The sequence below is a fragment of the Aptenodytes forsteri genome, unplaced genomic scaffold (genome assembly GCF_000699145.1).
Source record: "Aptenodytes forsteri isolate BGI_AS27 unplaced genomic scaffold, ASM69914v1 Scaffold23, whole genome shotgun sequence".
In the NCBI taxonomy this organism is placed as follows: Eukaryota; Metazoa; Chordata; class Aves; order Sphenisciformes; family Spheniscidae; genus Aptenodytes; species Aptenodytes forsteri.
In genome coordinates this window covers 7,453,127-7,465,048 of record NW_008796043.1, presented here as the reverse complement: position 1 = coordinate 7,465,048, position 11,922 = coordinate 7,453,127, and positions in this window count along the sequence as shown.

Here is an 11,922-nt window from a genome sequence, read left to right as displayed (position 1 = left end):
ATCAAAATCTTACTTTTGGACTGGTTTTTGTGGGCGGAAGGTTGTTCTTGCATTTCATTTTAAAGCCTTCATTCATTCCTGCAATAGAAAGCTATATCTGTTTTGTTTCTAATTTGGTCAACTTCACACAGTTCTTCACATGCAACGGTCTATAAAAGGCAAAAACTACACTAACCATTAGACAATAGATTTAAGATTCCTCTTTACTATCTTGTTCCTTTATCCGAGATATTTTTTAAAAGTATGTGATGTTTACAGTTTGACAGAAAGTAGTGTCTTTTACTCATCTTAGAGGGCTTAGCACCAGGGGGCCCCATCAAATGGATGTTTCTTAATCACACAGCCAAGCAGTTAAGCTGAAAAAGATGATTCTTTTTAACATAAACTCACAAAAATATGTCTTGTCGAGGCCTCCCAATATGATGTAATACAAAAAATATATATAAACATAGGAATTATTCAGTGAAGTTTTGCAAGTGAATCTTGACAAACTATCCATTATAAGATGGATCTTTTTCCTGAGAGGGAAAGTTAATCTTAGCATCAGAACAGAGCCACTTTCAAAGTAAAATAAGTGAAAAAGGGGCTGTATTTGTTCACAAGTAGCTCAAATTTGTATAGACCTTGAAAAAGTTGCAAACAAAGAAAGTCTGTTGAAAGTTGCATCGACATGTAGAGAACTGCAGTAGAAACATTAGGACTGGTATGAATGGAGCAGGAGTGGGAAGGTCGGGGTGGGCAACCACCTGAAGAAGCAGCAGGGGAAGGTTTATGAGTGCAACAGCTGCCGACGGTCACTGGATTAGCAGCCCGTGAAGATCCCAGCTGATCTGTGTGCGGCTTCGCAGGGCACCCAGACTGGGAGATACAGAGGTGGGACAGGCTGGAGTAATTAATAACTTTCGACTCCTAGATGGTACAAAAGAGGCACATACAAAAACAGGTCATTGTCACCAACCTAAGAAGAAACCAGGAGCTGTGGGGAGGACTTCATAGGTGGCATCCCTTGCCCAACCTGCCTGGGAGTCCTGACCAGACCACCTGGGTACTCACATCTGGATGCCTGAATGCATCCATTTGGGTATACACCCCTCGTGGTGCTTGTCAGCATCAGCATATGGGCACAAGAGTGTGAGTATGAGTGAAATTTTGTCAGTGTTTCACATAATATCACCTTCCCCTCTATATGGCCTTGCCTTGATCTTTGCTAGATTGTTGCTAGTGTTGCAACATTATTTCCTACAGATGTATGGGAAATTCTGGCTTTCAAACAATTTTGCGTGTTGTTATGAATCAGCGATCACTCTGACGCCTGCTTGCAATGAGCACAGGCAGGTTCCAGCACAATTTGCCTCTAAGACGGATACAAAGAGGAGTTACGCATCCAAACCCATCATGTGTTTGTTTAACTGTATTGGATTTGCGCGGCTTTCCTTTCTGCCAATAAAATACAAAAAAAGGTAATCCTCTCAACATGCAGTGAAATCCTGGCTCCACTGAAACCAGTGGCAGATATCCCATTGACTTCAGAAGGGCCAAGATTTCAGTGACGGCTTCTGGTCTTCCAAGCTGTTGAATGTGAAAGTTTAAAGCAAAGGATGTCCGCAAAGATGCTGCCTTACTAGGCTCTCCAGAGCTAGCACCATCAGAAAGAGCAAAAGTAGTAAACTGCTCTAAAAAGAGCATCTTCAAAGAGCAGTTGAAGTTCAAGCAGGTTTTTAATAGCTTTTAAAGAACTAAACAATACCCACTCCTATAAGAGATGAAAAGTAAATAGGATCTTTTCCGTTGACTTTAATGGCAACTCAGTCCACCTCTCAGGAAACAAGCAGCAATATCTATGTCCATGTCTGCATATGTCCTTGAAATGTGTTCATTTCCTTAACACACAGGTTTTAATAAACTGCCATCCTGTCTTAGAACAGTACCTAAAATACTGGCCGACTTTTCCATCAAAATATTTTCCAATGCAATAGTGCTTTTTTCATCGAAATGGAAACATTTTAAAATATGTTGATACAAATGAACTCCACCCCCAAAGGCTTTCAGCACAAACATTGACTATTTCAGGAAAACAAAATTCATCATACGTTATGAAACTTCATGTCAGCATTCTGAAATTATGTTCCTATTTGTCTTGTATTCATTTAAAAATAATTTCTATAACTTATGGCATATTATACACTACTGCAGTTGGCATATGACAACATAGCATAATGTAATACAAACTAACATCATAGCTGAAACATTTTATTCCCTTATTGGGTGGTACTATCTTTTAAAATCATTACTGTGCGCTGCTTTCTATCACTGAATGAAACCTCTTTCCATGGTCACGGTGTCTCCTGTTTTTTGCGCAGAACTGGTATGTCACTCCCGTCCAAGTATTTCCTGTTTGTATTGGAACTGAATAGTCTGATAAACGGTTTCAACCCAACAGAAACAGGGACAGTTATACCGAGAAGATAAAATGCTTCAATGAGTAGTAAACAGAAGCCAAACTTCATGATTTTTTAAAATAATAGATATAGTCCCACTGGAGTCATAAACTGATTTCAAAATACTAAAAACAGCATAAAGTAATACCAATATAAAAATGTAAAAACATAAAATATGAAATACAGCAAACATTTAAAAATTTTAACCCAAAATTTCAAACTTGAAAACAAAATTTACAATTTTCTAAATAGATAGTCTTTTTTTAATTTCTGTACCATGTAGTGTAGGAAAAATAGGTTCAAATGTAATTTCGCTTTTGATTCAGAATAAAAACAAATTTTTAATGGCAAAATTTCCTGAACACATAAATTCCATGTTTTGATCAGGACTGTTATTTACACAAACAAGTTAGAAGAAAATTCCTCTTTCCAAAAAGCACCACATGGCTATAAAACAGCATGAGTCCGAGCAAGCATTTAATCAAAACTGTTTAAATTCAGAATGGTATTAATAAACCATGAAGGAATTCAGTCATTGTTCCAATATCAATTCATATATCATCACCGTGTACAGTGTAAGATTTCTTAATAGCCAAAAATGCTGCCCATCAGCATAATCGGGAAGCACAAGTCAAAGTAAAGCCATGAAATTATGTACAATCCATTGCGGTTCACTCTTGCCAAGAAAAACATTAACAAAAATATTGGCTGCATGACCAATTAATTCCTGCCGAAGGCTTAGCGCATCGGACCGTGAACAAGGCTCTTCACCTGCGATCCCCGAGCTCCCTAACCCCACGCTGGCTGCACATCTGTCCAGGCTCGGGTGTAAATGAGATCAGACATCGGCTGCTGACAGTTTATAGGACAGTTAAAGATGTTCAGTTACCAGAAAACCTACAACAGCAGGAGGAGAGAGTAGCTCTGAGGTCATTCAGCTGGTTCGGTGATGCCAGGGTCTACAACCGAGTGAATATGCCTGAATATATCAGTCGTAAGGGTGTTTTGCATGACCAGCATAAAGTTGGCATAAAACTAGCAAGAACGGAGACTTTAATGTATAATTTAAAATGTCACAAAATGATCCACTCAATAGGGGTCACCTGGACACATACAGGTTATGAACTTTCAGCTTTCACGTTCATTCTTTGCAGTTACTAGTTGCAGCCTTGTTTTCGCAAGACTCTTCAGATTCAGAGTCACCTTTTGGTACGAGTAACCCATTACGAGAGCTGCCACCACCCTGAAAAAAGCTTCCAGTGGTATAAAATGCTGCAGCCTACTTGGTTAGCAGAGCAGATCATAACCCAGTGCTGCATTCTTCACATTTCAACCCCACCATATAAGAAATCCATTTCAGGGTTTCTTGCCTGGTGATTAGATGCCCACATAACTATGTCAATGGATGAATTAATCTCCTGCATTATCACCTCCTACAGCAGTTGTGTTTCTGGGGCAACTACCAAAGTCAGCAAAGAAGCTCCAAAGTGCAGAAAATGGAGGGCTCACAGGAGCAGTCCGCTTCTAGCTGGATGAAAGAAGTTGGATCATGGCCATGCCTTGTAACACAGGACTATGTATTGTACCTGGTATCAGTGCAGAGAGGATTTTCATATTTCATGGATTTAAAGTTGAATTGGGACTGGAATCTGTTCTGAGAAGACATAAACAGGGTTACAGACTCCATATTTTTCAAGTAACTTGTGCAAAACTCATGTTTGTGATTTAGCTTAGCTCCAACAGTTCCTTACAGGCACCTAGCATGCACAGCAAATGCATTGCAATCAGTGGAAATTGGGCTGTTACTGACCTCAGTAGGACCAAGATGATATTAGTGCTCTGCCATCTTTCTAAATGCATAACTCTCTTCACCCAAATGAATACCTCCAACACTATAACAAGATAATTTATTTTTAATAAATAGAAAAGTTGGGGGTTACTGTAATTATTTCCTTTTTTTAAAGCTTGGAGCTAAGATGTTAAGGAAGTGGGTACATGGGCAAGCCCAGATGAGCACCCAACTGTACAGCTAAAAAGACTGGCATTAGGGTCCCATTGTTACTTGGGACATTTGTCAAGACAGGTAAGTACCGCTTTCCGAATGCTTATACATCTTTAGAGCCTGGCCGTCCATCAATTCATCACAGTTGTCACTTCTTCTGGAAGATGTTGAACACTTTTTCTGAAATTGGAAGTTGCACTTCCATGTCCCTTTCCTTCACCCCAAGGCTGCAAAAAGGTCTGAGGCGTCACGAAGAGTTACCAGAAAGCATTGTTAGTCAGAAGGAGCTCACTCCCTGCAGGAGGGGGAAATGAGAGGTGGCTGCAGTTACGGCCAAGGCTCTGCTAGCTGACTCTTATTTGCTGGCAGCAGCTCAGTTCCTCTCAGGCAAGGTAATGTTTGTTCCTGTAGCCAGCAAATACAGCCAGTTCTCACCCTCATCCCAGGAGGCACTGAGCTGCTGCTGAATCAGGGTTACACAAAGATGAATGAGCCCAACGGGAAGGGGCAGGGAAGCAGAGACAGCGCACACTCATAAAATGAGAAACACAGAAGAATTACAGAAACGATAAAATCCATCTGCACTTTGGAAGGTCCTGCTATCAGCAGAGCCTGGGAAATCCCTTCCCCCCAGTAATTCCTCTTCTATATCATCCAAACCTCAAATTCCTCTCTGGAAATGAATGTGGATGGGGCTATATTTCCCTGTGGTTATTGCTGAATGACTCAGAACTTCTCCCTCCCTTTTCCTGTGAGACCAAGGGGCTACATCAACCACCAGCAAAATTTTGCATTCTGTGTTTTAGTTCTGTGAAAGAAGTAGCATCTGGGCCAACAGGACATGAAAATGGCTTACAAGTTTCTTTAATTGCAAACATAAATACCATCAATACATAAAATAAAATACAGTAACATAAAGTTAAGCTCTTTGGCTGGGTCGAGGGAGGCTTGCAGGGGTAAACAGAAAGTGTACGGCTCCGTAGCGGATTCACTCAGATGTCCTGCCTTTACTAAACATACACTATTGCTTCTACGAGCTGGGCCAAAGCAAACTGCCTCGAAGCATCCTTGCTGTATTGCCACAAACACCCCACACCTAATGTACATTAACCTGGGCATATCTCCGGCAGGTTAGGACTTGTCTGGTAAGGTCAAGGGAGAGAAGACCACTGTCAGGAGCACCTCATAGTCTCCAAGCTGGACCCACTGCTGAATGTAGCAGTGCCAGCAGATGCAAGGCTGAGCAATGACTTCTTTGTCTTGGTCTTCACCAACAAGGTCTCTCAGGCCTTTGTGCCTAGCAGCAATGGTCAGGGACAAGGTAAACTCAAAAAAGGGGCAAAGAATTGAGTCAGTGGTTTCTTGGGAAACCTTGATGTATACAAGTCCATGGAACTAGATAGGTTTTGTCCAAGGGTCCCAAAAGAGCTGGTTTATGTCATTGTAATATGTCATTGCAAGTCATCTTTATCATCTCTGACAGGTCATGGAGATTGGGGGAGGTCGCCAGTGATTGGAGAAAGTCAACTGTTGCACGCCATCTTCAAAAAGGGCAAGAAGGACAATCTGGGAAAATACAGGCCAGTAAGCCTCGTTGCACGCATCTTCAAAAAGGGCAAGAAGGACAATCCGGGAAACTACAGGCCCGTAAGCCTCATTTCGGTCTCCGGGAAAATCCTTGAGCAAGTCTCATTGGCTTCTGGGCAGATGAAGCAGAAGGTGGTGACTGGGAACCAAAGGTAAATCATGCCTGACCAACCTCAGTGCCTTGTGGTGAAATGACTGGACCCGAGGATGAGAGGGCAGCAGTGGAAGTCACTTACCTCACTTTTAGGAATGCTTTTGATGCAGTCTCCCACAGTATATTTGTATTCAAGATGGGCTGTTATGGTCAAGATGGGTGGACTATTAGATGGATGAAGAACTGGCTGGATCATCAGGCTCAAAGCGTAGTGGTTAATGGTTCTCTCCCCCTTGTCTGGAGACTAGTTACAAGTGAGATCTATCCTATTTTATACCTTTATTACTGATCTGAAGGAGGTGATGGGGTGCACTTTCATTAAGTCTGCAGATGAAACCAAACTGGGGAGTGTATTCACTGTGCTTGGGAGCAGTGCTGGGACCTAGGCAGGCTGGAGGAATGGACCAACAGAAATGTTTTGAAATTCAAGAACAAGTACAATTTTCTGCTCCTGGGATGGACTAACCTACTGCAATGGGACAGGCTGGGGACCGAGTGCCCGGGGAGCAGCTCTGCGGGAAGGGCCGTGGGGGCAGTGGAGGACAGTGACATGAACAGGAGCCAGCAGTGCGCCCTGGCAGCTTGGCAGGTGAGAGCAGCTTCCTACAGGGAGGTTAGGGAGAAGACGGAGCTGGGCTCTTCACAGTGGTCCATGGTGGGAGGATGAGAAACAACAGGCATGAGTTAAAACAAGGGACGTTCAGACAGGATATAAGAAGAAACTTTTTCAGCCTGAGTACTTCCAGGCAGGGGCACAGGTTGCCCAGGGAGGCTGTGCAGTCTCCCTCTTTGGAGGTTTTCAAGACCCAACTGGGCAAAGCACTGGGCAATCTGGTCTGCTCTCACAGCTGACCCTACTTGGAATAGGAGGCTGGACCAGAGACCTCCTGAGGTTCCCTCCAACATAAATGACTCTGTGTTATAATTTTGCTATCCAAGTGATTTTTGTTCTCTGATACTTCTGCATATATTTGGATATTTGTTTCTTTGCAAGTACTTTGACAACATCCATTTAATAAATAGAAAAATGGAACTTTATTACACAGGCAAGTATCTCAAGGGGAAAAAAAGAACATTATAAGCAGACCAGCTGCCTGTTACCGATTTTAAAGTATACTTCCTTAAGTGTAATGCAATGCAAAACTAGTAACCCTCTTAAACTCAGAAAATTAAGTGGCAACAGAAGAACCAAACCCTTCCATACTTAAACCTATAAGCAGCCCCCAGCAATAGTGGTCAGGCGGTGCCTCTGGTGCCTTGTCTTGTTTTCGTTCCCCTGGGAAAAGTTTCTTGCTTGTGTTGCATATGGCACATGGGCTGAACACGGTGTCTACTGCTGCTCCGTGCTTCACACTCCTCCCTGCTCTTGCAGTTCTCCATTGCCCAAGAAACCCCAGAGATCTCCAGATCATAAGGGAAAAGTTTGAATGAACAGGTGTTCACAAACTTCTTCTGCAGTTCATGCAGATTTTGACAGGTTTTGACCAAAAATTGCTCTGTCAACAAGCATATCTGGTCTCTTTCCATGAAGAAAACAGTATTACAAATGACAGCATGAAAACTCTGCACTTCAAAGTGTTATTTTATAAATGTGTAGCAGAATCCCTCCCTCTCCATCCCAACTGTCCCTGCAGTAACAACAGAGCTGGTGGGTAATACGGAGCTTCGTTCTTGGTCTCTGTGCTTTTGCCTCTCTGGGAGGCAGAGAGCTGGCGGCCTCGCTGCACTCTGTTAGCAGCAGCAGATGTGTTGTTGCCAGAGCATGAGAAGAGTTTTTTCAATCCCAATACTCCGCTGTAGCACCTGCATTGAAATGGGCTAGTAACAGCACTTGTTTGCTGAACTTTAAGCTGAAATGCCTGGAATATCCTTTACACAAGACTCTGCAAGCCAGCTGCACGCTGAGCAGTCATCCAAGTAGAGAAAAAGATTCTGCCTGGGGAGGTCTGAGTGGCTAATGCTGAGCCTGGAAGCACCAGCTGAAGGCCATAACTCATTGCTCAGGTAGGCTTGTAGGTAATTCTACGTGGATCTCAGAAAGATATGGACGCACATATCTCATTTCTCATAAATTTCTCAAGTAGAGAAAACTGACTTTTCTACTGGGGGAGAAAGCTTTGTAGGGCTTTTAGAAGACCTGACAGCCTGGAGTGACAAAAGAAAGGTCAAAATCATCTTGTTCCCTTGTGTCCTCTCCATAGATATCTCCAAACACATTTTGGGTTATATCTTCCTTTTACAGGGTTGCATGATAGATGGAAGACTAAAATCACTGGCCACTATGGTCATTCTTTCTTCATTCCTCAACTGGTTTTGTCCTTTCACTAAAGTTACCCAATACTTTCCATTATAAGGACCAAAGTTCAGTCATTCTAGCTGTAATTTCTCCTGCTGGCTGGATGCCTCTGGCTGATTTTGTTTGGACTTCTTTTGATAATTTTTTTGGAAAATTTTCAGTCATTTCCAAGAAAGAACCTAGGGGAAAATGTATATGTTATTGTCTATGTCAAAAACTTGTAGAAGTTTTCTTTTAAAAACGCTCATTTCCCAGGCTTTGGAGCACAGTCCCGAAATCTGGTGGGTAGATGATCTTTGCGCCTGGAATGGTCTTTTCTCTTTCCCAGTGGAAATCTGCACAGCGTAGAAGCAAGATGTCAACCACAGATTTGTATAGTGAAGAAAACTTTAAGTCTTTTAAGAGCTCCGCCTCACTTGTTGTAAAGGTCAGAGAAGAGGCAGGGGAAAAAAGAAATTCTTATTTTCAAAGCTGGTGACTTCAGCGCTAGAGAACAAGACTCTGATTCTGCCAGGAAGTGTCTATATGATGTGAGCAACTGCGCTGGGTCTGGTTGGGCTGGAGTTCATTTTCTTCACAGCAGCCTGTACAGTGCTGTGGTTTAGATTTGTGACCAAACAGTGTTGATAACACACCGATGTTTTTGCTATTGCTGAGCAGGGCTTGCACAGCATCAAGGTCTTCTCTGTTTCTAACTCTGCTGCCCCAGCCAGTAGGCTGGGAGTAGGCAAGAGGTTGGGAGGGGACAGCTGACCCAAACTGACTAGAGAGATATTCCACATGCATACCTCATGCTCAGCAATAAAACAGGGACATTTTTTTTTCCAAAGTAGCTGCTGCTCGGAGACTGGCTGGGCATCGGTCTGCTGGTGGGAGGTGATGAGTGATTGCCTTTGCATCAGTTGGGATTTCCACCCCCCAGCCCTCCCCTTTGCTTATTAAACTGCCTTCATCTCAACCCACGAGTTTTTCTCACTTTTGCCCTTCCAATTCTCTCCCCCGTCTATCTGGGGGAAAGTACGCGAGCAACTGGGTGGGGGCTGAGCTGCCACCAGCTGGCCTCAACCCACCCCAGCAATTCACCAACATCTAGCTCATCCTAGTTTATCACTACCCATGTTTTTCTCAACAGTCCTGATAGGAACCCCATGGCATCCTTTGCAGAAGGGCTGTGTACTCACTTGCCATGGAAGTCAATGGGATCTAGCCTCCAAGCGTGTAAAATATTGTGCACGACTGTAGCTGGATCGCCAGGTTTGTGCTATCAGCAGCACACCTAATGTCCTGATCTCTCAATCATCCACGTGCGGGATTTGGCTCAGAGTATGCCAGGGTTGCTCTCTGCGGGTTTTGTACATGTGGAAAGCAGGGAGAGGAAGGGCAGAGGCAACATCGTGTGCAGCTGAGTCTTGTAGGGCTGGGACTAGGACTTTTAGCTAGGCTTGCAAAGTGGAAAGTGGAAGGTGCCTTTGGGTGTATAGTGTAAGCATCGACTGTAACACTGAGTACCCTGAGAAATCTTAGCACTTCAAGTGATTCACTTCTTATGAGAGGATTACTTTTAACTTTAATCTCACTATGGCTCAGTCCTATAAGATGGAGGTAATAACACTGGAGAAAAAATTAATACTCTATTATAAAATAACATCCACATCAATACTTTTTATCAGTAGGAATAAATATGTCTTGTCATAATTCCAAACATATGCAGTAAGTTAAGGTTCCATGGGAAATCTTTCTCCTGCCATTTCCTAGCTTGCGAGTGCTTGATTTCACCACCTCAGTAATGTTCTTTGACAACAATTATTTGTGTGTGGTATTTATGAAGTTTGACAAAATGAAAAAGACATGGGATCTTTCCAAAGCTTTCATTAATATTTTCAGTGAATATCTAATGCCCTGTAATCTACCTGAAAGAAGACAGAAATACTGCATCAGAAGCAACTGTTGATAATATGATCTCAGAAGCAACATACAAGGGACTATTTATCACTACCTATCTTTTGGTTCGCTTGTTCCTTTTGAAGTCAGTTTACTCTAAAAAGCAAGACCAATGTAACCCTGGTAAATACGACTAAAAATACTTATTAGAGTGGCTATCTTTTATTGTCATTATGCCCCAACAAGCAAAACTTCAAAGGTTCAACATTCTCCATAAACAGTAATTTACATAAATTACAGATGTGTTCTACGTAGTGAGCAAAATACTTTACAATTGCAATCATGATGTTCCCTGATTTTCAAAGGTTTTTTTCTGTATTTTTTGGGCCAAATTCAGAGCTGAAGAGTTGTAATTTAATATTCCCCTGAACCTACTTACACCCACTTGTTGAAGCGTCAGGGAGTCCTGGTGGGTGTAACTCACAGGCTGAAGAACCAAAATATATTGCAATAATGTTAACTTAATGTAGGGAGGATTCACTGTCTTTTTATTTGCTTTTCTTGCTGTGCTCCTCTCCTGTGGCCAAGCAGTATGCAAGCCATACTCACTTAGCCTCTGTTTGACTCTTAGGTCTGCACTGCAAGGCAAGAGGTCAGGAAGACCATATATGATGCATTTGGACTTGCCATGTGGATCTATATTGCCATAACCAGCAAACTTGGGGAGCGGACGCACCTGAACCAAGCTGTGTCGGTGTCTGTAAGTAGATTACACCGGCTTCCGCTCCCTCTAGTGCCAGATGGCCTTACGGAGACACCTCTCTGCATCGCCTTACCTCTGGGAGAAGCTGCACAGCCAGACAGGAGCGTGCTGAACACGCCCAGCTGTCCCTGAACCCCAGGTGAAATGTGTGGCAGGTAACGACAGCTGGAGGACACCCCTCCGGGCTGACAGAGCCCAACTCTGGGTTCCTGCTTGCCGGCTCCCACTGAAGATCACTGGAAACTGAAAATCATTGGCATTTGGACAGCCTCAAAACACGGCAAGATCTTCACCTCCCCCCATCAACATGAACCGAACCTTGGCCAGTATCGTTTTGATACACTCCAGCCAAAGAGCTGACCCGCTTAGACCTCAGGCAAGCGGAAATTATTTCTGAGGAAATCAGAATTATTTTACTCTGTGTGTTGAAAGAAACACACACTGTGAACAAACAAAGTGTTATTACTAATGTATAAAAATCTACTTCTGCAAGCATCCTAATAAAATCTGGCACTAATTATTTGGTCTTGGTTTTGCTGTCTTCAACATTTAAGCACTCTAGCAGTAATGGAATTACTTTTCATTATGTGAAATTTTGTTGCACAAAAGTTGAATATTTTATTGGTTTTAAATATTCAGCAGACACAACAGCTACAGTTGTTTTCAGTAATTTTGACAAAATACTGTGCAAGGAAATTGGTCTATAGATTGCCAGAATAAAATTTCCCAAACTTTCTGAACCTGAAATAATCGCTCTTGTGGTGCTCAGTTGCTGGCTGAGGTTAAACCATGACAGCTCTT